Source organism: Lissotriton helveticus, chromosome 12, assembly GCF_964261635.1.
Source record: "Lissotriton helveticus chromosome 12, aLisHel1.1, whole genome shotgun sequence".
Lineage (NCBI taxonomy): Eukaryota > Metazoa > Chordata > Amphibia > Caudata > Salamandridae > Lissotriton > Lissotriton helveticus.
Window position 1 is genome coordinate 395,409,913 of NC_136073.1, and position 26,155 is coordinate 395,436,067.

Here is a 26,155-nt window from a genome sequence, read left to right on the forward strand (position 1 = left end):
ATATTTCAATATTTCAGACGTTACTCCTTTAGTCTAAACAATAGTAATGGAATTGGTGAGAAGTTGCCTCGAGAACGGGGACTTGGTGAATATAGATCTAGTTTCTACAGTATACCAGAAATCAACGGACAGAAACAATCTTCTCCATTTTCAAAGTTTCCATCAACCGTCCTTAAAACGACATTTACCGTTCTCACAGTTACTTCGGATAAAACGCATAGCGTCATCAGAAACCACATACCAGAACAAAAAAGCGTCACCTTGACTAAATTCAAAAACAGGGGATACCCTGAGAACACATCGATACAGGCGGCTGAGAGAGTACATGATTTAAAAAGAGACCTACTGCTGACACCCACAATTAAAGAGGACAAAAGAAGGACAGTATTCATCTCGAAATACTCCACCAGAAGTCACCAAATAAAAAGAACAATCCTAAAACATTGGCCGTTACTTGATACGGAAGAGGATTTTAAAGACCTATTCACAAGTCAACCAATTTTCGCGTATGAAAGAACGAAAAACATAAAGGAATTACTGAAACAAAAAACACCACCAGCAACAAAAGAATTCAAGGGCACACTACCATGCCATGATTGTGGGAACTGCAATGCGATCATCAAAGGCAATGAGATTAATCATCCTACAAAAGGAACAAAAATCAAACTTAGAGTGAATGGAACATGTGACAGTGCGAATCTCATTTATATGTTGAAATGCCCGTGTGGACTAGTTTACGTAGGGCAAACATCAAGGAAAATGAAAATTAGACTCTCAGAGCACAAAAGCAACATACGATTAAAAACCATCAAATCAACCGTGGCAACGCACTTTAATGAACAGAATCACAACCCCAGTCAACTCAGATTTTGCATTTTGGAAACAGTAACCCCATTACCTGGCAGAGACAATACTCAGCATTTACTCAGACGCGAATTATATTGGATAGACCGTTTATCAACGGTACAACCAAAGGGACTCAACGAACGTCTAGAATATAGTTGTTACCTTTAAAATCACTATTACATGTGTATGATATTTGTACAGTATAGCATTCTTGATATCCTTTGGCACCGCTCATAAATTGATCTTTTTTCATCTTTTTTTGTATCCTTCTCGCACATCCTGTGCACCGGTATCCATCACACGTTTTAACTTAACTCGCACCCACATCCGATATGCATTTTCACTTATATTCATTTTTCTCGCATTCATGTGATTAAATCCCAGTTTGCTCAAACTGCAGGATCGATAAAGTTGTTTTTCCCAAAAAAACAAAAAAACACAATATTGGTGTGACGAAGTTACCACCTATTGAACCACAGCTAACATTTTTAGTAAACACGTGACCTCCATGACACCAATCACGATCGCTGATACTTAAGACGTGCACGCCGTTTCACTTTCAACCTCTATTGAATTTCGGACACACGCCGACTTTCATGGCTCTAACGGTAAGCTTGAAGGAAAAGCATGTTACTTTTAAGATAGCACGCCAGCTCGCATTGTAGAGTTTTTTTAGTTACATTCACTGGTTTTTTATTTTTTTACAGATTTACCATTCTCCGAACCAAACGTACAGAGACTACGCACAGCGTAGGTCAGTATCTTTTACTAATGTTACACATTTCTGCATGGAGCACGAAGTTCACAAACCGATAGAAACGGACGTTTCACGCATGACACACGATTCACGACCGGGACTTAGAAGCACCGAACTAGATCTATATTCACCAAGTCCCCGTTCTCGAGGCAACTTCTCACCAATTCCTTTACTATTGTTTAGACTAAAGGAGTAACGTCTGAAATATTAATATTACCGTCTTTCCTAGTCCTACCTTATGTCATCTCAGAGAAGTATATGTATGATTTAATAACATGTTTTTTTTAAATACGTATACAACCCTTGTTAAATGAACCCACATCTTCCTTGTATTATTGTTTCACATGACTTATAAGTCCCCTGATGAAGGGCACATGCCCGAAATGCCTTGGGCATAATCGAAATGAAATTCTTAAATCGTTTTATGAATGAATAACATGCATCTAAGAACATAAGAAATAAACAGAACAACAACATTACCCTTGTTGAAAGAACTTTATTGAATATATGAGATGAAAATTATATGCATGAGTGCTTCGAAGGGACGTCACTCCTGAGGGAGCTGCCGCATTTTGGATTGAAACTAAGACTGCATCCTTTACCCTTGGCCTGTTAGACAATGCTGCACGCAAACGCTTGTTTCACGATGTCACGTAACGACCATCATCACAGTGACGGAGAAGCGCTGGACCTGGGCAAGTGTTGTGTGTTGTCCCTAGTTGGGCTCCTCAAGGCTGAGTTTGAAGACACATTGGCCCGCAGTGCCTCCAAGGCTCCCTGCCTTGCAAGGCTGTTAGATTGTGCAGATGGACAGGCACATCTGCCCATCACGGGAGAGATAGAGGTTTTGGGTGTGATCCGAATAGCACTCATGCTGAAAGCGAATAAAGGCCCTGGCGGAAGGGGCTTCCATCCAGGGAGGCTTGTGCTGCGGGCATCGCAATAAGTCGTCTATGCCTGAAGTGTCCTCCTGTAATAGTGTCTAAGGAATCTGGGTGGCTACCTCTCATCTCGTTCTGAACTCCAAGAACCAAAATGCACTGCTGCAGGAATGTGCCACCTGAGAGTTTCCTAGTCCACACGGACTGGCCGCTGACATGGACAGTTGGCACAGTCATCTGTAACGTGTCACTGACCGGTCCGAGGAGGGAGGCTCAGCTGCGCTCCTGCAGCACCACCTGCTGGCAATCCCTGGGATAACACAGCAAGGTCATCACGGCGGGGCAGAATTCAGACCTATTGCTCTACCTATAGCGCCTATGCGAGCGCTTGATCCTTTCTTTTGTAAAATGGGCTCTTACCGAGCAACGGGTGTTTTTGTTATAAACACATCGGACATAACTGTTTAATGCATCAGCGCCCCTGTCTTACTGCACCCAAGAAATCCATAATGGACAGTGTGGGCCCTATGGAGGTGGGGGTCTGCAGGGGCGGCTGTGGCAGAACAGGCCCCGTAAGGGCACAGGCAGCTTCGGTGTCTTTACTTTTTACACTCGAGTTACCAGATTCAGCCCACATTAGGAAGAGCGGGGCAGACATTCAGACATGCCCGGGGTCTGTGCTGCCCCGGCAGCCCTGGCGATGCCATCCTGGGGAGTGCGGGGCTCCTGACTCTTAGCTGTGAGACGGTCACGCGCCACATGCACACGGTGCTGTGTTCCCCTTCTGCACTTCTGTGTGGGCGCCTGGGCCAGCACCACTCAACGCCACAGCACCACTCAACGCCACAGCACCACTCAACACCACAGCACCACTCAACACCACAGCACCACTCAACACCACAGCACCACTCAATGCCACAGCAGCACTCAACGCCACAGCATCACTCGGCACCACTGAATGCCACAGCACCCCTCAATGCCACAACACCACTCAACACCACAGCACCACTCAGCGCACAGCATCCCTCAACACCACAGCATTACTCCACGCCACACCATCACTCAATGCCACAGCATCACTCAACGCCACAGCATCACTCAACGCCAGAGCATCACTCAGCACCACTCAACGCCCCAGCACCACTCAATGCCACAGCATCACTCAAGGTCACAACACCACTCAGCGCACAGCATCCCTCAACGCCACAGCATCCCTCAACGCCACAGCATCACTCAACGTCACAGCATCTCTCAACGTCACAGCATCACTTGACGCCACAGCATCACTCAACGTCACAGCATCACTCAACGCCACAGCATCACTCAATGCCACAGCATCACTCAATGCCACAGCATCACTCAGCACCACTCAACGCCACAGCACCAATGAATGCCACAGCATCACTCAGCACCACTGAATGCGACAGCATCACTCAGCACCACTGAACGCCACAGCATTACTCAGCAACACTGAAGGTCACAGCATCACTCAGGACCACTGAACGCCACAGCATCAACAACAACTGGTTCTAATATTTTTTTTAAAAAAAATTTATTATTGCACAAATTTAAATCTCACAGCCTCGGGCCTACAACCCCTTGGGCCGGCCGGCCACATTATATATATATATATATATTTTTTTTTTTTTGATTGAACCGGGTGAACCAAGTCCCCTATGACAGTAGCCAAACGCGTAGCTAGCATTTTGGCCAGGATCTTAGGTTCGGCGTTAATCAACGAGATAGGTCTAAAAGAGGCACAGCGATCCCGTGGTTTACCTTCCTTGTGAATAACGACTATAGAGGCCAGTCGTTGGTCACGGGGGAGGGAACCCACCTTCAAAGATTCGAGGAACATCAAGCGCAAGTGCGGGGCTAGCGTATCTGGGCGAAGTTTGTAGAGCTCAATGGGAAGTCCATTTGGGCCCGACGCCTTGCCAGAACGGACCGAACGGACGGCAGCAGCAATCTCCTCCACAGTAGGCAGCACATCCAAAGCGCCCCTGTCGATATCAGACAAACGGGGAAGTGCGATATCTCGTAGAAGCAAGTGGGAGTCCTGTTCGGATCTATCAGACACTGGGGAGTACACTTCCTGGAAGTATTCGGCAAAGCATGTAACAATATCAACAGGGTCAGTGTAACTTTCTCCATTCGCGGCAACAATCACAGGAACAACCCGGCTCGCATTCTCCCTTTTATCCAGCCAAGCAAGCAGCTTACCAGCTTTGTCACCCATATCATACAGACGGCCCTGTTGCTCCCTACCCATTTCCTTAGCAGCATCCGTGACCAGAGCCCTGTATTCATACTGCTTCAACTCCAGCAGATGCAGTCCCTCCGTGGTGACCCCAGATTCCAAGTCTCCCTCCAGAGCAGTGATTTCACCCTCGACACAAACCACCTCAGCACGGTTGGCCCACTTGACGCTGCCGATCAAAGAAAGAGCTTGGCCACGAATGACAGTTTTGTAAGCCTCCCACAGAGAAACTGGGGAGGAAACAGAACCCACATTCTCAGCAAAATAGTGATCGTGTGATTTAATCAGTTCGGCCCTGACCTTGGGATCCCGGAGATACCAGGGGTTGATCGGAGCCACGTGGCCCGCCGAACCCCGTTGTGCATCCACAACTAACCAAATCGGAGAGTGGTCCGAAATGCCTCGTGCAAGATGCTTTACTTCCTGTATGGCGGAGGCTTGGGAAGAGGGAACAAGAATATGGTCCAGTCTCGAGAGACTGCCGTGGGCACCAGAATGGAAAGTATACTGCGACTGCCCCGGGTGGAGCAAGCGCCAGCAATCAGTTAGCCCCAGGGTCTCCAGAAAGCCACTCAACCAAGACAGGGCCCTCGGAAGGTCCCGGGGAGGGTGGCGATCACACAACCCAGAAACCACGGAATTGAAGTCACCACCAACTACAAGCAAGCCCTCGGGAAGTCCCAGGATAACCCCACTCAGATCGGCAAATGTGGAGGCCTGGAGGCCCGGGGGCACGTATACAGAAAGCAAAACAACAACCTTCCCCTCCCAACGCCCAACAATGGCGGCATATCTTCCCCTATCGTCAAGCATGACATCATCAATGGCCAGGGGGAGGGAAGTCCGGACTAGAATACCCGCCCCTCTGGAGCCCGAAGTGAAGCCGGAGTGCGCCACAAGACGATAGCCACGCCTATTTAGAGCATAGCACTCGTTGCCGAGCAAATGCGTCTCCTGTAATAAAACGACATCAGGAGACAAACGTTTCAACAACTGCAACACTATACCCCTCTTAATCCCGTCCCCCAACCCATTTACATTCCAACACAATATTCGAAGTCCTCTACCCCCCATCCCCGCATCCAGCCCCACCCCCGCTCCACATCCTAAGCAACATCCAAAAACAGGAGTTCGTATTGTCTTCACCTTGCAAATAACAACAATAAAACTCAAACCAAAACCCCCCTTTCCCCAAACATGCCCTATCCGTCTCACCCCCCACCCCGCACCCCTGCGGAAGACTAAAAAGCCCCATAAACTTGCAGTGTGCCTGTCGCCCTACCACCCAACTAGTCTACGAAAAGAAACCCAGAAGGAGAAGGACTCTCTCACCCCCCACCCACCCCCGAAGGACCAAATACTTGCAAACTATAACGTCACAGCATTAGCCACAGCTGAGAGTCAACTATAAGGGAGCGGGAGCCGATACTGGTCCCTATTCTTGTTACCGCAGGCCTCCTTCCGCACGGTCCGATTGACCAAAACCCTTGGAATGTTCTTAATCCATAGGTAGCGAATCCAGCCAGTCACTCACAACCCCAGGATGGTCAAAGAAAAGGGTTCGATCATTATGCACCACACGTAGGCGAGCCGGGAAGAGCATAGCGTACTTCATGGATCTGTCTCTCAGCCGCTTCTTAACCCCTTGAAACCCCAGTCTCTGTTTCTGGACCTGTTGGGTAAAGTCCGGATAAAAGTTGACCGTGGAGTTCTCGAAGGCGATGGGACCAGACTGTCTCGATGCCTGCAGGATAGCGTCTCTGTCCCGGAAATTAAAAATCCTCGCAATGATGGGACGTGGATTGGCACCTAGTTTAGGCGTGCCGCCAGGGATCCTATGTGCACGCTCGACAGTGAAAAACTTGCTAAGACCCTTGGGTGCCAGGTGGTTCAGCACCAGGTCTTCCACCAAGAGATCCGTCGAGGTAGCCTCCGATTTTTCCGGCACACCAATCAGGCGAACGTTATTTCGTCTGGCACGGCTCTCAAAATCCTCCAGCCGCCCGGAGAAATAGTCATTAGCTTTCCGCAGATTCCCGACCTCAGCTTGCAAATCAGAGACATCGGTAACAAGGCTGGAAGTCTTGATATCAAGGGATTTGACCTTTTCATTCGTTTTCGCCAGGTCTGCCCTAATCAAGTTTACATCTATGGCGACCGTATCCAACTTGAGGGACAAGGCCTCATATTGTTGTCCCAGTGTAGCCTTCATACCAGAAATGGCGCCCATGACGTCTCGTAACGAGAGTTCCTCTTCAATCGAGGGGTCCTCCTGAGCTACGGTCGAAGGTTTAGACACTGCACCCGGTGATCCTTTAGTAAGGGTGTACCTGTCCATGACATTCGATTGTACAGCGCCTCCTCGGACACCCGGCTTGGTTTTGCGCTTCTCACCCTCTGGTCTGGTGGCCATCTTAGATCCCGGACCCAGGAGGGTCGCTTGGTGTCGGGTAAAAATGGTTACTGTAGAGGCATCTGCAGCACCAAGGAGGGTAGAGTAGACGTCTTTCTCCAAGCCCAAAGCCACAATAGTCCGGCGTCAAACGTTGAAAGGCGAGTAAGGGCAATCAAGTCCAGCCGCACGACAGGCAAAGTCAATCAGGTCTCCGGACAAGAATCGAAACTGAAAGTGACTGCCGAGCTCAGACGAATCCAGGAAGCCGTTGTTATTCAATTACTGGCCGGCTGGCAGAGATAACATAGCCCGGGGCACCACCATGAGCGGGCCCGAGAAATTCGAAGGTCCGTAGCTCCGGTCCCCAAAGTCCAAAACAGTTTTCGAGATCGGATAAGTGATCAGCAGGGCTTCGCCATGAGCAACCCGTCGTCCAAAGCAGGATAAAATACAGGATAATCAGTGGAGGTGGCGAGGGTCCGGGAGCCCTGTGCTCACGCGACCATCTTGGGTGCGCGCGAAGCTCCTCCGCCGGCCACATTATAGACATGTCAAGTAAACTATGAATACAGTCTTACACAGCCCATCAGCCGACAACTCGGGGGTCCGGCGGCGCATTCCTAGTAGCAGTTGATCAATACACAGTCATCACCGCCAGCAGAGCAGGGTGCAGTTATCAAATGCATTTTCCACAATATATCCACCAGTTTGTCCCTACTCCCCCCCCCATTTCTCCGTCGCCAATTATCAAGCCATGAGTGTTCGTGCCCTAACTAAACAAACACCAACCCCCAATTCGGTCAATGGCCCTATCCCCTCCCTCCCCTCCCGTGATCATCATGTGTTTCACAATTATGTCCGTCAACGTGGTGCCTAGACCTGTTCCATGGCTATACCTACCCCCAGTGTGCCCCTTAGTAGTGACTACGCCCTCTCTGAGTTAACGTTTCCAGAATGTCTGTCCCGAATGTTGTGTCCCAGCCAAGCCAGGTGTGGGCTGTGTTGTTAACGGTGCCATCCCACCCCCCTGATCATCTCCCACTTCGCTCCATTTTCCCATCACTCTCCACATCACACTCTCTGGGACGCGTGCACAGGCCTCTCCACTACTTGCCGAAATGCAGGTTCGAGCCACTGTTTGCCCCTCAACTTGGGGACTCCGTTTCCGGGCTACCAAGGTCCTCCCGCTGTCTCCCAGTTAGGTACGTTTGGTACAGTGCCCAAACATTTTTAGGGCGGCTTTTGGGGGGGCAGCAGTTCACTATAGTGTTCCGCTTGTGTGCTACAGTACAACATGTCTCGCGCCCATCTAGCCTTGGTTGGGAGCGGTCCCCTCATCCAACATTGGGCTACTACTCTCCTAGCCATTAACATCCCCATATCCGTGAGTCTGCGAAGCGCAACTGGGAGCCGCCTGGAATTACCAATGAGCGCCACGCCCGGATCTAGGGTCATGTCTATGTCCAGGATTTTGCTCATTTCCGAAAAAATATCACACCAGAACATCTGTATGCCTGGGCAGTTCCAGGCCAAGTGCAGGAAGTCAGCGTCAGCAGCGTGGCAGCGTTCACATTGTGCCGTTTGCCACAGACCGTATTGTGGAGCCTCTCCGGGGTGTAATACACCCTCTGCAGGAACAGTGGGTCAGTCTGTGCTTACCATTAAGCGAAATCCGTTTCGTGCTGTCACAGCAATACCGCCATGTCGCGTCATCTAATGTAGTCTCCAGGTCTCTCTGCCATGCCAGTCTCGCTTTCATCAGCTGGTGCTCTCCGTGCGACCTAGCTACCCTGTAGAGATTCGTGAGGAGCTTCCGAGGCTCCTTGTGCTTGATGACATATGTCAGTTCAAGGACGTCTGGGGGTTCCGCTATATCCGGACCGAGCACTCCGAGTCCTGTGGAATTGGAAGCGTTGCAGCATAGGGGTCTCACTGCAATCCCCTCTCACCTGATCCCAGTCCTTGGCTACACCATCCTGAAAAAGATCGCCCGCTTTGCGGGGACACAATTTCGCCAGCTCTCTGGTGACCCCCTTCTCGGCCATGGGTGGAAGCCAAAGCATCCACTCCAGCGGCATTTCCGGCGAGTATAGTAGCACCCCCCCTGCCGTTGCAGGAGTGAGTGCCATGCATGGTTGGTAGCAGTAATGGAGTCCAATACTCCTGTTCGACGGTCCAGCGGCATGCAAATCGTGGCCGGAAGAGGCTGTGGGTGCGCGAATAGTCGCTCCATGCGGACATTCGGGATCAGCCTGTCTCCGTGGATCCAGGTGTGGAGGTGCGACGCTTGAGCTGCTCTGTAATAGAGTTCAAGGTCGGGGGAGGCCAAGCCTCCCATATTGTAGGGCAAAGTTAGTGTCGACCACTTGACTCTTGGCTGCTTTCCCGCCCAAGCCAAGCCAATCATAAGGCTCGTTAGCCGCTGAAAAAAAGCCCTAGACAGTACTATTGGGATAGCGTTAAAGAGGAACAAGAAGCGCGGTAGTACCACCATCTTCATAATGGCTATGCGACCCATTAGCGTAAGAGGCAACTTACTCCAGAGCGCTGTATCATCTTCCAACTTACTGACCGCTCTACCGTAGTTTTGGCTAATGAGCAGGTCCGGAGCTGTGTGAATTTGTATCCCCAGGTATCTGATCGGGTCTTCGGACCACTGTAGAGGGTACTCCGTTTCCACCTGCCTATTCACAGACGTTAATGGTAGCACAACGGATTTTGCCCAGTTGACTTTAAGGCCAGACAGCGCACCAAAGCGCACAACCTCCCTCAGAAGTGGGGGAAGAGTTGTCGCGGGGTCGTGCGCATACAACAGCGTATCATCTGCGTACATGGACACTACTATTTTGTAGGTCAGGAAACGTATGCCCTCGTGACCGTGATATTCCCTCAGCGCGCAAGCCAAAGGCTCTTCCGCTAGTGCATATAACAAGGGGGATAGGGGGCACGCCTGCCGAGTTCCCCTGCCGATGTGGAGGGGTTTCGAGATCGCGTTGCCAACTCGCACTCTAGCCGAGGGCCCTTCATAAAGGGCGCCCACCATTTGGAGGAAGGGCTCCCCAAGTCCCATCCGTCGTAATACCTGGAGCAGAAACGGCCATTCAACTGAATCGAACGCCTTTTCCATGTCAAGGAAAATAGCCACGGTCGAGACGTCCTGCTTGACATGTTAAATAGTTCCTAGTACCGTCCTGATATTGTACATCAAGTTCCTGCTGGGTATAAACCCTGCTTGTTCTGGGGCCACTAATTCGGGGGCCAGTAGTGCTAATCTGGTCGCTAGTACTTTAGCATAGAGCTTAGTGTCTACGTTAAGCAACGACAGCGGTCGGTATGATCCGCCCTCGTTGTGCGCCTTGCCCGGCTTAAGGATAGTAACAATCATTGCCTCTCTCATGGAGCAAGGCATGCTTCCCTGGATACAGATGTCTCCCATCAGTGTGAGGATATGTGGCAGTAGCTGTTCCTGAAAAGATTTGTAAAATTCGACCGTCAGGCCGTCAATACCCGGCGCGCTGCCCGAGCGCATCGAGGCCAGGGCATCTCTAATTTCGTCCTGTTGTATAGGACACATGAGGAATTCCCTTTGAGAGTTAGAGAGGAACGGGAGCTTTATATGCTCCAGGTAATCTAAGATTTCAGCCGACAGGTCCCCGCCCATCGAGGAGTACAACTCCGAGTAGTTTTCTCTAAAGATAGAAGCTATATCTGCCTCATCTGTGGCTCTGCCACCATCTACATCTCTCAGTTCCGAGACCAGCGGCCTCTAAGGATGTTAGCCAGTACCGATCCAGGCCTTTCCCCTTCTCCCTATGTGCGGGCCGTGGCATATTTACCCAGATGCTTCACCTCTCTGTCCGCTTCGTCATGGTACTCCACTAGGAGACGTTTGATTCCTACCTCCGTGGCCTCGTCCGGTCTATTCCGCTGTTGCTCCTCAAGGGCTTGCAGCTGCTTTTGTAGCTCAGCCAGCCTGCTCCTTATAGCTTTCAGGACACTGGAGTGTTTAGACATCGCAATGCCTCGTATGTCGACTTTAAATGCCTCCCATACGGTCTGAAAATCCTCCACAGAGCCTACATTCTTTTAAAAAAATATGTCAATCGACTCCGCGAGCTCGCTGCGGACAACTGGGTCTAGGAGCGAGTAAGGCGGAAAGCGCCACGTAAAAGGAGGAATTTTCCTGACAGGGGCCTCTATCACTAGTAGTAAGGGGGAGTGGTCTGACAGCGTGCGTGGTAGGACTTTGCAGTGTTTAATACTGCGGTTAATCCCCGAGGTGGCAAACCAGTAGTCGATTCTAGTGTGCACCTCACGGTAAGCAGAGTAATGTGTGTACCCGCCTCGCCCCGCATTTCTACTTCTCCACACATCATCCATGTCCAACACTAGTAGCTTAGCTATGAGCATCTGTGCCGCCGCCGACGGCCTGCGTGGTGGGCCCATAGATCTGTCCATGTCTGGATTGAGTGTCAAGTTAAAATCCCCTCCCCATATTATGTGGGGCCTGCCGTATGCTCCAATCCTAGTAGCTAGCGTTTCGTAGAAGTCAGGGGAGTCATAATTAGGACCGTATGCATTGACCACTAGTAAGTCCAGCCCCACTCCCATACAGGTTGCTATTACGTATCTGCCTTCCGAGTCCGCGCTAAGCGTCTGTATCTGGATTTTCGAGTCTGGATTAACCCATATGATAACCCCCCTAGCGTGGGTGGTAAACCCGGCCGCGGCAATGTTCCCCTCCAGGCCTCTGCTGTGTAGCATTCTACTTGTGAGTGGCAAGTGAGTTTCCTGCAGCAGTGCTATGTCTATATTATGTCGTTTGAGGTATCCCAGTACTTTCCTTAGTATTCTGAAGTCGTTCAACCCTCTGACATTCCACGTAAGGGCGCAGATTGAGCAGACTGTGCAGTGTCCTGCACTCTCAGTACGTTAGTCATGGGGGCATGTCGTGCAGAGCGGGAATGTAGCCAGGTCTACAGAGAGGAATCAAGTCAGTGTGACACTCTAAGGAGCAGGGTGCGTCTCGGACTTGGGCCATTCTATAGTGTACTCTACGTGACCATTGAGGTGAGGAACACAGTGCAGAAATTTCAACACAATAACACTTCCCATTTGCCGTGTATCCCCCCTCCCCACCCCCCCACCCCCCCCCCCCCCACAGCAGACCAACCCCAACTCGGCCTAGCATGAGTAAACTTTCCCCCCACTCCCCCCCAAACAACCCTGGTAGTCCCTCGCGGGCCCCGTAAGTGCAGACAGCGCTAGGGCAGAGGTCACCAGTATTAGTCCAGGTAGCAATTGCATGCTAAGTCTTGACCCAGGAGAGCCCCCAGCGCCATCACCACTTCAGTGTCATTTCACTCGAGCCGTAGGCACTGAGCCACCATTCAACATGCAGTAACCATCTAACAACAGTGCAGCTACTCCCCCGTCCCCCCCCCGTCCCCAGGCCATAACATCAGCTCACAACCATGGGCCGCGAGCCACCTCAGCGTCTGCTAATTTCAGTCAATTGCATGCATAAAGGAGACTGTAACTTGGAAAGATCTCACCAGGCCTCGGTGGAGTCGCAGCTCTCCCAGGGACTTGTCCGCTGCCCTTGATCTAAAGTGCAGGGGGACTCCGCCATGCAGGGCCCAGTTCTCCATCAAGGTCTAGGTTTTATCTCATCTCGTCCAACGGCAAGGCCACATCGATGATGCAGTGACCCTATTCTTGCTCATCCAGGCCGCTGGCAGGTTCTTGGTCTCCATCCTGGCTTCTGGGGCTATTCCTCTGCTCCCACGACCACGTTTTCAGAGCCTTTTGTAGGTCTTTTGGATCGGTGAAAATGTGAGAATGCCCCTGGCGGTTGATGCGTAGCTTCGCCGGGTACAGCATAGCGTAGTCCATCCCCAAGTCACGGAGCTGCTTTTTATATGGAGCAAAATGCTTCGCCGTGAAGTCCGGGTATAAGGAGATCGCTGCCCCCTCGAACTGTAGCTTGCCCTTCTCTCTGGCCAATCGTAACGCAGTATCTCTGTCTCTGTAATTTAGAAGTTTTGCAATAATTGGCCTCGGAGGTGCTCCCATGCGCGGACGCGGGCCCAGCATGCGGTGCGCCCTTTCAACTATGAACATGGGCGAGAAGACATCATCTCCTAGTAGCGTGGTCAGCAGCTTCTCTACAAATATCTCCATTCTCCCGGTGTGCGTCGTCTCCGAGACACCTGTGATTCGTATATTAGAGTGCCGAGAGTGGGCCTCCAAATCCTCAGATTTATCTTGTATGACCTGAAGGAGCTTGCCGATCTGTTTGCGATCTTTATCCAGTTCCATTTGAGCCTCCTCCACTTCAGTCAGGCGTCTCTCCGACATGTCCAATCTCTCTGTGTGCTTATCCACTCTTTCGGACATCCGGTCCATGCGATAAGTGAGGGCGTCCATCTTCGTACCTATAGACGCCATGCTGTCCTGTAAGCCATTTTCCATGGTGACCAGTAGCTCCTCGATGTCTGAGTAGAACGAGTTCTCCGGACCTTTATCTCGCTGCATGGGCGTTGACTCTTGCGTCTCTGGGGGCTTCGCTCGGCGCTGTTCAAAAGGGAGCTTAGTTTGTGTCTTATCTCCTTTGCCCATGGTGCCCTGATCAGTGGTTATGCTGATGTCTCCCAACGCGAGCCCTCTGAAGCTATTTCCAGGTCAGATTCCTCGCCGCTGGCCTCCCGCCTGTCTACTCCACCGCTATGACCAAGGTCACTCCACCTTCCCGATCACAGGGTCACTCTCACCTCCCGTGGGCCCAGTGTAGGCGATAGCCGTCATCCCTTAATCAAGCCTTCCGCTCCAGCAGGCAGGCGCAGCTCTTCCAAGTCTTAGGCCCAAACAGTGGAGTGTGGGCCAGTACCTTAAGGAGACCCCAGGATGTGCACAGTGCTAGTAGGGGGCTAAGATCCGGCGCTCAGAGAAATAGAATCTACTTGCACATCCGAGCCTCTCGCACCGCTCCTCAGCGTAGTCACAAAAAGAACTTAGTTCAGGGACACCTCCTAGCGCTCTTCCGTTAGTTAAGCAAACAGCGGGGGCCAGCAGTCAGTTTCCGCAGTATTGCTCCCGTGGAGGGGGGGAAGGCCCCCGGAAGCTCCGAATCTCACCAGGCTCCCCCAGGTAGCCGCAGGCCTCAGCAGTGCCGTCTGCGGGCGCGTGCTCCCCCGCAATCGCGCCTCGGCCTCACTTGTCACCAATGTCGGGCCTTGCACAGCCCCGTCAGTGCAGCAGATGAGGAGAGAATATGCTTAGGTCGGACCAGGAATGCCCCGCCAGTTGCAGAGTTTGCAGCCCGCTCCCCCGTGTTTATGGTCGCCCCCGCGCTCCGCAGCACACTAGGCGTACAAATGATAATGGGGGGGGGGACAGCAGCAGGCAGAGGAGTGATCTTCAGAGCCGTTCATCGCGTGGGCGTATGGCCCGGGATCTCCACAGCGGCCCAAGGGTGCCTCTACTGCAAGTCTCCGCTTCGCTTTTAGTGCCGCGCACCGAGCAGACATGCCACAGGCGTCCCCGTCTCAAGTAGCTGGAGGATCCATTGTTGTGGCTCAGGGCCAACTGCACGCGTCAGCAGCGTCAGGTATGGAGATGGCCGGGGGGCCGCAACGCCAGGGTCCGCAGCCCTCCCCCCCGTGGTAGCCAGAGTTTTGGGAAGCGCACAGGCAGTCCAGCGAGTGCCAGCGGGCACCTGTGATCTCCGCCACTCGTGGGGGTATATGGCACACCCAGAAGACCGCGGCTCCCCCTGGTCCGTGCCGGAGGTCCGTACCCTCCGAGCTGAGGGCCGTCCAGCAGGCCGCACGTCGGGTGACGCACGCCGAGGAGAGCGCTAGGCAAGGTCACGGCTCAGCGGCCCAGCGGCCCAGCACGCCGGAATGTTCACCGGCTCGCACCCCTCTCCCAGGCGGTCAGGAATCGGCAAAAAAACGTCGTCGCCGCCGCCGGGCGGTTTCGGGGATCAGACAATGCAGTCAGTGACTCCGAGGCTCAGCAGTGACAGGATAATTGGCGGATAGTTAGGGTGATGGCGCGGAGCTCTCCCCTTAGGCGTCCGCCATCGTCGCTGGCAAGCTCCGCCCCCTCAACTGGTTCTAATATGTTCTCTCAATGTTTCAAGCTTTATTACAATTGTCACAAAAAGATGTTAATGTTTCACTGCTGTTCTTGGATTTTCATCACAATAAAATACACTGAACATAATCTTCCCAAAAGTTATTTACAAAAGTTTAAGCTATTGCCATTCTAAATTACAATAACTTTTATTTAAGTATTAATTATTTAAAAAAATAAAAGCCATTGTTATTTGTAATATTAATACATCGAAGTCATGTAAATACAACACATATTGCATTACAAATGCTATAGGTGTAACGTTTGCAAAAGTTAAAACTATTGGCATTGTAAATGACAAAGCTATTAATTTCGCTATTTTTAAAACCAACACATAAATAAAATATTTGTCATTTACAATACCAATAGCTCAAACTTTCCTAATGTGAGACCTATTGCATTGCAAATGCTTGTTTTGGTTGAGATTTTGCTAACCAACACAAGCAAGTCAAATCTGTTATATCACACAAATATGTCTGTTCGTGAAGTGCCATCTTTGTGAGCACCTTCCATAAATTTGCTTTTTGTGGGGTGAAGTTTTCTAGAGTCACATGCTCTGCATTATTCTGTAATTTAGTGGTTGGGTGTGATAATGTTTACAAACGTTTCCTGGGTGCCAACCTAGGCAGAGCTTGCAAGACTTACTATGTCATCTGTAAGCTCAAAATGCCCCCTAAAGTTGGCTGCTTTTTAGTTCGAGCCTGGGCCGCGCATGCGCTACTCTGCAAGGCATAATGTATTCCAGTTTGGCCTTTAAGCTCCGCCCATATTTTTCATTGCCTTGTGTGAATGTCCTTTGAAGGCTGGCTTCTGATCGTTAATAGGTTTGTTAGTCCCTCCTTAGTACCGCCTTTTCTTAATTTGTAAACCCTCTTAAGGACTGACCCTTTTACATCTGGTGTTACACGGGATGTCTTATTTAGTCTGTCATTAAGGGGGGGGGGGGGTGTTGATGGATTAGGCCACTCAAGAAAGGAGAGGGGAGCCAGGCAAATCCCTTACCCCCACCGCCCTGACTACTAGAGAAAAATATGGCACACCTCATACTAACTCCCCCATTGGTCCCTGTATAGATTTTCAATCAGATAGGTTAGTTAAGCCAGGTTTGGTTGCCTTCTGCCATGAACAGGGACCCGAGGATAACGAAGAGAACACCATAGTTGGACAATACCCTCTTCTGCTCAACCGGGGAACAGATAGATCTACTGAACTGAGTAAGATTGGAGAATGCAGAGCCAGGGCCCCCGATACTGCTCCCATGAGTACAGCTACAAGGGAGACAGCAGACTAAGCTGGGGTAGGAAGACGACTAGAGTCAATGAATTTCAACTCTCACTGAGGGTCCTTTCATGGACTATCCCTGGCATAAGCCAAAATTTGATTGTACAGATTAGGGCCTTTTCATCAACCAGTTTAATGTCGTCTTCTTCCACGAAACTTAGCTAACTACAAAAGACTTCCAATTCCATCTTCCTGGCGGTGCAGAAATAATCCCAATTTACAAAAAAGTGTTCCCCCTTGATGCTATCAAACTACAGGCCCATTAGCCTTATTGACGCCACACAGAAATTCTCCAGAAGAGTTATTCTATTAAGACAATAGGAGTGGATAGAGGCTAATGACATTGTAAGTCCCCTCCAAGCACGATTTTGTAATCGCACTTCCACTATTGACCAAGTTGTAGTTATTATGCTGGAAAACATGTGTTCTCGAAAGGGGTAGGTTATACATGATATTTGTTGATTTGAGATCTGCGTTTGATCTGATTTGCAGATGTGTTGTGGCATGTGCTGGCTGAGATGGGCGTTTCAAACTATCTATATCAAATTATCGAGGGACTCCATGATCAGAACTTTGGCCAAAACAGTTGTGGTCAGCTAGGAGGAGTGACAGAACCCTTTCCGGTCAATAGAGGCATAAGGCATGGCTTCTTCCTCGCCCCAACACTTTTTACGCTGTTTAAAAATGATCTGGTTGCCCACTTGAATAGGTGTGACAATGACGTCCCTAGAATAGCAAGTATGAGGGTTCTAGCACTTATGTTTATGGACGAGATACACCTAATAGCTAAGTCGCGCGTGGGCATTCAAACAATTTTGTATGAAATCAGTAGTTTCTGTACATGGATGGATTGGAAATGAATATTAATAAAACAAAATACATGGTTTTCAACCCATTCTGCACTAGGCGAGCTGAACCCTTGTAAGAAAGTTCTCTCTTTTTGCATGGTTGCCCCTGCGTTTTGCTAAACTGCTGATGTTCTTTGGCTAAGTGTGCCCTGCCAAACAGGTACCCAGGACCTACGTTCTTCCCCTAATACTGCATTTAGAACAAAACCCAATCGGCATCTCTGGCCACAGGTCAGCCCCTGGTAAATGGTACCACAGGGAAGACCTCTAAGGGCTGCAGCCCCTATTGTGACACCCTTAGAGGCCCTGTACACTTACACTCACACACTGCCTTTGCTGGCTGCGTGTCTTGGTGCAGAACAAAGTGAAGAGTCGACATCTCACACATCCCTGTGAGCCATGCCTACAACCCACTGCCCTGACTTAGGTCAGTCACCCCTCTAGCTGGATGCCCTATACCAGTGGTGGGGGTACAGGTGCATGAGCCCTGTACCCCTACAGTGTCTAAGTCCATTCTTAGACATTGTAAGTGCAGTGCGCCATTAAGAGCATATGGTGCTGGGAGTTTGTCATTACAAACTCCACAGCACCCTAATGGCTGAACTGAGAAGTTTGGTATCAAACTTGTCAGCACATTAAACCCACACTGATGCCAGTGTGGCATTTAATGAAAAATGCACACAGAGGGAATCTAAAAGATGCCCCCTGAAAAACGACCTACCACTAGTGTCTAGGCTGAGTGGCTGCTTTCAGCTGCCACCACCAGACCTGTTTCTGGACCCATGTGTTGAGAGACAGCTTCTCTTGGGGGCCTGAAACAATGCACATCCTTGTAAGAGGTGCCAAGCCTCTTCCCCTAGGAGGGCAGGGTCCACGAAGGGGAAGCTTCAAAGGCTTGCTGCCTTTGTGAGCTTGTCCAGGCCACTTGCTGCTTTCAGGAACTGGTCCCCACTGGTTCTGACCCCCCACTTTGGGCGGGAGAACCGGTGGGAAAAAACTCTGCTCTCTGCCAACTCCACCCCTCAGGTGGGGGAGGTGAGGTGAAGCACAACTCCCAGACCCCGCCATCTTGCAGATGGGGGAACCCAGCCAACCAGGGAAAGACTTAGGCCCACCTCCCACTGAAGAGTGGCATAATAGGGGTTGTACCCACCCCAGGGAAGGGACCCATTGGTCCCAACATTTTACCTACCTGTACCGCCCCTAAATCTAGTATTTAAGGGCACCCCTGAACCTTTCTTCATCAGACAAGAACCTGCAAGAAGAAAAGAAGAAGGACTGAGCAGCCGTGCCGAAGCTAACAAGAGGAGGACTCCTACTGACTTGTCCCCATCCCTACCGGCCTGTCCCCACCTCAAACCTGCTCCAACCAAATCCTGGTGTGTCCTGCAGCCAGCAAACTCGAGAAACCCGGAGGACCTACCTGCCTTCAATGCAAAAGACTCTGTCTCCCGCGAACACCGGATTTGTTTAAACACCAGACTCGAACACTGCAAGGATCTGCAAGTTTGCACCAATCTGCACCCGACGCCCACAGCCCAAGTTTGAGTGGCCGAACATCAAAAGAAGGTCTCTCCAGCGATCCTGACCCAAGATCCGGCGACCCCTGACCTGTCTCAAGCCTCCAACCGACGCCTGCAGCCTCAAACCAGAAAGTGCCCCCAAGCGTAACCAGGAGCTGGTAAGAAGATCCGACTCTAAAAGGCACCCCTGCACCCGAGCCCCACTGCCTTGGATGACCCAACCAATGGTGTCTAACCAAACCCCAATATCAGTGGTGGTTGCACCCAGAAGACATTTGTCCCGAGCCTGCAGTGCTTTTGCAAACCAGAGAGCCACATTGAAAGCTACAGGGCTTCCGATGCCAAAACAGCACTCTGCACCCGGCCACCCCAGTGCTGCTGAGGATGCAACTTTTGTGCTGGCCTAAACCCCCATTTGCCCTGAGCTTAAGTCCAGGAGCTTTGCTCCCATAACACAGTGGCCTGCTCGTCAACAGCCACCAACCGGAGGCCCCCCTATCCCCATTGGATAACATTGGGCCTCAGCACTCTGCACCCGGCCGCTCTAGTGCAGCTGAGGGTGTATCAAGAGTGCATCCTTGACACTAGGGGACCCCTGAGCCTAACCCCAAAACACCAACTCCCATTACAAAGTACTTACCTTTAAACCGATAACACTATTTTCCTCTATAGGATAACATTGACTGTTTTTCTATGAAAAGTTTCTAAGTGTGGTGATGGAAAACCTAAAGAAATTCTTTAAAATTGTACTAACAAACAACAATGATGTTACTTGCCTGTTTACAGGAAGTGTCCCAGTGTAGTATCCAGGTATACTCCACTGTATAAGAAAAGTAATCTCAAAAGTAACTTACCTGTGATTTCCCTAAAAATCCTATAAAAAGTATATGTACTGTATTCTGAAAAGCATTGCATTATCAGTAACACTACTGTAATCAAATGAAAGTACATTTACAGTTTACAAACTGTATATTTACTACAAAGTATTTATCACTTACCTGTGCCAGGCTTGCTTGGTTCAAGGAAATAAAATAACTAAACGAATGTTTTTTATACAAAAACAAGTGGTCTGAACTTTAGTCTTTGAGTGTGTGCAATAATTTGCTGACTGAGTGTGTACAACAAATGCTTAACACTGTCCTCTGATAAAGCCTTCCTGCGCGACCACACTACCACAAATAGCGAGTGAGATGCTATCTACTTTACCTCTGCCTACCTTTTGGGATCCACTGGACTCTGTGCACACTACACCTCACTTTGGTATAGTATACACAGAGCCATCTTCCTACACCCACCATCCTTGTCTTGCGACTCATCTCCTGGAGAGTTGTACTGGCTCTGTTACCGTATGTCAGAAACGTTTCCCCTTTGGGTAAATTTGTCACACAACAACAGTTATTGCCCACACAATTCCATACATGAATATAACTTTAGACAATAGACAGAAACATATAGGTGATAAGTGTTTACCAAAAAATTTACATTTTATTACAAATCATTAAAAACAATGAAGCATCAATAAAAACAATTAGTACATAACAAACTATGGGAAATATACACAAAGGAAAATGATTCCAATTAAAAGCGCTAGTTGGAAGGCAATTAATCAGACTCCAATTTGTAGTATTATCGCAAAAGGAGTAGTTATGTCCATTGACTTAGCGTGTCAAGACTCAGTGTAAGCATCGACGCGTTTCGGTTATGGCTCTTGTATTTTATGGCCAACACCTTCTTCAGGATTAAAATTATAATTTCCCACACAATATATAAAATATCTCATCAGGGGTTGCATGTAACCCTCAAAAATAATTCTCGGCTGTATCAATATATACTCCCATAACAATCATTTGATGGGGTAAGATTATCAATGAGGGGTCAGTGACCACACATGTTCCTCGGCTTTCTGATAGCAATTAAGTCCTTGCATAAAAGAATGCTATATGGTTATCAGAAAGAGTCACAAACGTGCTTCTTAACTCGGTCCAGTACGGGGCTCTTAAATTGTCATAACCCTCCTTTTTTTTTTTGTCAGGTAGACCACCCGCAGCCTGCTGTTCGCTCAAACCGGAGTACTCGTCCGAAAATCTCGTAGCAGTGTGCTCTGTTACCAACAGCTACTACTAAAGGTGACTTATTTTCCTTTACCTGAACCTTTTTCAGATCAATGCTATTGCAGAGATCACCTTATTATTGACAGTTGCTACTGCAGCTGTTGAGAGCTCGGCTGAATTTCCAGAACTACCTTTTATGGGAAGTTCCATCTTATTCTTACTTTGCTCCTTCCCCCTAAAAAACTCTTTATGGGTTCTATTTAGAGTAGGATAACTCTCTTAGCTAGTTTAGTGACGCTCTCCTTTAAGGAAGACTGTGTATTTATTTATGCTGTCTCTAATCAATTTCTTTATTGATATTTCTGTATGTCGACTACACTGAAAAAAGAAAACAATACTAATTATTTAAAATAAATAAAGCTGTTGAAACTTTTTCAAACTCTCATCATTGACTGAACATCTAAAATTCTAATTGTCGATGATATATGCAGTTTATATATTTTATTTTAGCTTCAGTCATACCACGATCACGGTGACAAAGGTCCACTGACCTTGTTTAAAGCCATCAGGATTTACCAAGGACTAAATCTGTAAGTTAGTTGTTGTGAGAAGTTGGCGTGATATATGATGTTTCCAATTCTGGAACCACCTTGTATCAGTACAAATAACCCCTTATGGTGTCTGGTTGTAAGTCAACCTTATAGACAAGCTATCTTAATGGTAGCATAGACTAAGCAGCCTTAAAGGCTTAACTCAAGAGGTCGTGTTAAGCGAGCTGTTTTACCAATCACAGTCCTGTAATATCAAATGAAAGGACACCACACAAGTATATATTATAAAAATATATGTATTTATTACTTAAAATAATCCCCAGTATTCTTTATGAACAAAGGGGCACAAGCGTTAAATCAAAAGCACAGTATAACATACAAAGTTGCAAAATTATGGATGAGGGCGAGGGGCCACTCAGACCATATACTAAAAAAGTGGTATAAGAGATACCAATCGATCAGTGGTTAGGCCAAGGGCCTAGGGAATCGCTGGGAGCAGTCGGGACAAGCAATGCTGAAGTCGGGAAAAGCCCGCGGGATTCGGGTGCAGCGCTGAAAGCGCACGCATGCACCAATGTTAGTCAATGGTGCGTAAAAGTTACACAAATAGAGTTTAAGGACACTTCCGCTGAACCTAGAAAGACAAAACTTTAGACACAGGCCCTAGAGGTGTGTACCAGTGTGGGAACACCGGCGTTGCAATGTTACCTCACCCACAGGAAGCGGGTGCATAGGGTCGAAGTGGCGTCAGGTTTCGTCACGCAGGTTCTTGGTGCTTGGGGCTGAAGAGGCTGCAGGCGGTGTGAAGAAGTTTCCGGTGGGATCCAAGGGTGGATCCAAGTCGAGAAGTACCTGAAAGCAGAGGGGACAGAGTCTGGGTCACTCAACAGTGACCAGGGTGGAACCAGGACGGAACCAGGCAATGTCGGGCGCAATCAGGTGGTTGTCGAGGAGCTTCTCTCCGCTGTCACGTGGGCTCTGGGGCATCTGCGACGTCCAGGAGCGGGTCACGATCTGTCCCACGTAGGCTCTCACCGTCGGCGCTGTCGGCTTCAAGATTGGAGCAAACAACACTTGGCAAAAGCAATCCACGCGGAACTGGAAGAATGCTTCTCACTCGGACCAGGAGGGTCAGAGTGGGGGCTCCTTTTCAGGGGAGCTGGTGTAAATCTGGAGCAACCAGAATCACAAGTCGTATTTCAAGTTTCGTCGGTACAGGGGCCACAAGCCGGCTGGCAAGTGACCGGGCCAACGCGTTGAGCCAAAAGTAGCAGAAGGGCCCCACGCAGCACTCGTCGAGTGTAGAGGGGTGAGCTTCGGTGCAAGAGTGGCTCAGGGTTGGGGCTTCTCAAACCCCGGTGTACAGCTTCGAGGGTCACTCGTGGGCTGCACGGTCAGCGTCTCGTGGTCTTTTCAAGATGGCGTGCCCCACGCTTCCGGTCGCCTCCACGGGTCTCAGCTCTGCAGGGACTGTGGATCGGGCTGTTAGAAGGCAGGCAAGCTTGATCTCGTCAATGTTATCCTCCAAGTCCTCGGGATCAGCCAGATGATGTAATAAGGCCACCTCCTGATCTATCCGAACCCAGAAAGCTATTATAGCCAGGGCCCAAGAAGGATCAAGTGAGGGCAAGAGGAAAAAATAATAAACAGGAAGGAAAGGATGGGAACAGCAGGGAGGGAGAACTGTAATGACAAGAAAAGAGAAAAGTGTGATCGTCTCAATTCTTGATGTATACAACACAACAATGCTCAAGGAATCACTGTGGCCAATACCTGTAAATTAACTAAGAATAGGCCCTGTAGATACTTCTCTTTCCCCTCTATCTGGTCCGAGAAACAGGTTTGAAACATAGATCACACCACCTGTAATACACAATCATATGGGGGGGTTGAGATCGGGGTAACACTATCCTGACAAGCACGGAGGAGGATTTACTCAGTACATACCATGCTACTCTGATGGAGTCAATTAAGTTCCAAATCCCAATTGCACTGACCAAACACCACAGTACCATGTAATGAAAGAAAATGATGGATTTTAACGGGTTACGTCACCCCAAAGTAAAGTAAGGTCTACAGTACCTGATATGATGGCTCAGATCTGTATAATCTTTAGCGTGGTGCACCCTGCATGAGCCGGTGCAAGAAGGCTCTGCCAACAGGGGCACCGTGAGTAAAGGAAAAAAGAAAACGGAGCGCACCCTGCACGAGCCGGTGCAAGAAGGCTCAGCCAACAGGGGCGCACAACATGGGAAGAAACCAAACGAGGCGTTCCCCGCATGAGCCGATGCAAGAAGGCTCTGCCAACGGGGACGCCGAGGGAAACACAAGACTGAAGAAACGTAGTGCACCCTGCACGAGCTGACGAAAGAAGGCTCAGCCAACAGGGGCGCAGATGTTTTCTCACGAAAGTGAAACAAAGGAAGCACCTTGTTACTTCACAAGGTGCAACAGACTATCGTTCACAGTAAATACCCTGCACCCACACAGGGGCCGGCGCGCAGGGTCACAGAACGATCCGACAGCAAAGAACACCGCCTCTGCAACCAACCTCGAGACTGTGATGAGCTAACGGCCAATACTCTCAAGGTGCAAAACAGGAACTCCAAGACACGCAACGCACTTCTCCCGGTCCGGAACCAGAATATCCGACGTCCAGCGTTGTCGACTTCCTCCTTTTATTCTCCGCCCACGACGCCAAGGTTTCTGGGATTTGTAGTCTTTGCTAGCATAATTGTTTATACCGGCGCGCTTTCAGGGTGCATATATGCTTATGACAGTCGATCTCTGTCGCTCGAGTTCCGGCGGGAACTGCAACAAAGCAGACGTCGAGGGCTGGATGGTGCCTGTTTGCACAGGGTGGTCACTCCTTGACCACAAGGGAGATTCTTCAGTCTTCTACGTTGAGTAGGATGTCGAAGGGTCCAGAGTTTCGTTTCTTATGTTTCATCAGGATAATCTGAAGTGCATTGGCACTGCTCCCAGTCTTATACTAATCTAGGGGGCTGGATTACCTGCTAGGTCCCCTCCTATGGGTGGGACCCAGGAAGGGGGTGGGTACACCCCTTTCCTTTGATCCAGGCCGCGCTGGGTCGGGGGCTGGAGTGCCCCAGAACAGGTTTGGCCGGATTATGCAAGGGGCAGCCTTGTGCACCCCAAGCAGTGTCTGGTTTCTTTCAAACCTCCCTGCTACAATCCACTATCTCCTGTCTGGAGGGGTGTGACACCTCCCTGCGACAGGAGACCCTTTGTCCAGGCCTCCTTGGCTGAGTTTCAGTCAGCTACAGGGGGTCAGACATGTGTCTGTGGCAGAAGCATCCATTTTGTGGATCTGAGGCTCCTTTTAAAATTAACCGCATTTCAGTAAAGTAACATGTCTTCTCTCTCTAGAGGGGTGGAATGCTTTCCCCGTCGCCAGGACTGGCGAGGGGATAGTATTCCAAATTGTATGACACCTTACACGACATAATTTGATAAAGCCAAACCAAAGTTGCTATATAACCGCGAGGATTATAATGCACTTAAGAGTATATGGTATGGCATTATCCTGAAACAGCTTAGGGAGTTGTTCCCGACAGCTGCAGACAGGCTCAGCTCATGCTAGAGCTCCATCTCACATTAAACCACGCACTCTGCCTCCAGGATTGATGAGGCCTTCCATAGGAGTGGCTCACAGGTTTTTATGTGTCCAGATATAGGTTTAGATATAGGTATACTATATCTAAGCAAGGGGTGATTACACCATCGTGCCCCAGCTGAGTGATCAGCCAGTTGTGTCAATTTAAGAACCAGCCAGGGGTGGCAAAAGATATGCTGCAGCCCCTGGTAGGCCTTGGTGGCACCTATGCCCTGGGCACCTATAGTGCATGGTACAGGGGCTGACAAGGAGTCCATTTCCAATTGTGGTATGTACCTATAGCACATGTATTACTAATTTAGAGAGAGAACAGCAGGCTGGGGGTCTGATTAGCAGGCCCACAGCCTCAGTAGTCGAAAACCAGTGAAGCAAAAAGCAAAAATTTGGGGTGACCATAGGATAGCAGACCCTACTCTCCTACAGTTGTAAATTTTTAAACCATACTTAGCTAACCCTCAGGCTTTCCTGCAGTACAAAACACTGTGGAAATGTCGCACTCAAACGTCAAGCGTATTATTCATGTAAATTGCATTGGGCAGCACAATCAAAGAGTCATCATAAATAGTGTTTTGGGGTCCTTTTCTCACCAAATGGGATAAGGTGTTTTCACATCAACAATGCATTCCTGCATAAATATGTAGCTGCCATAACTCCAGAGCGAAACAAAACAAAAACAAAATCTTTGTCAGTCAATACAAATAGCTTGTTTGAAGTCTGCATGCCTCTATGCAGGTTTAGCTACAGTGCAAGTGTCAGAATCTTCGTCTTCAAAGTAAAAAAAAAGTGCTGCAGAAATATAAACAGATATGGGAGTTGTGTCCACAAGTGGACAGCACTGGCAGACATTCTGATTCTGAAATGGTCTTGCACAACTTTCGTTCTGCATAGAGTAATCCATTCATTTGTTACTCACCCAAGCGAACAGATAGACAAACACACACAAACACCTACCTACCTACAAAAACAGACATTCAGGTAAACACTGT

At 49.4% G+C, this 26,155-nt stretch overlaps 1 long non-coding RNA gene across 1 annotated transcript; it reads left to right on the forward strand.

Moving 5' to 3' along the window:
- The first annotated feature begins 1,425 nt into the window (after window positions 1-1,425).
- On the forward strand, window positions 1,426-21,061 carry LOC144799507 (uncharacterized). Its single transcript, XR_013603826.1, has 3 exons — window positions 1,426-1,454; window positions 1,554-1,600; window positions 20,963-21,061. It is a non-coding gene; the product is annotated as an uncharacterized LOC144799507 (long non-coding RNA).
- Window positions 21,062-26,155: the final 5,094 nt, after the last annotated feature.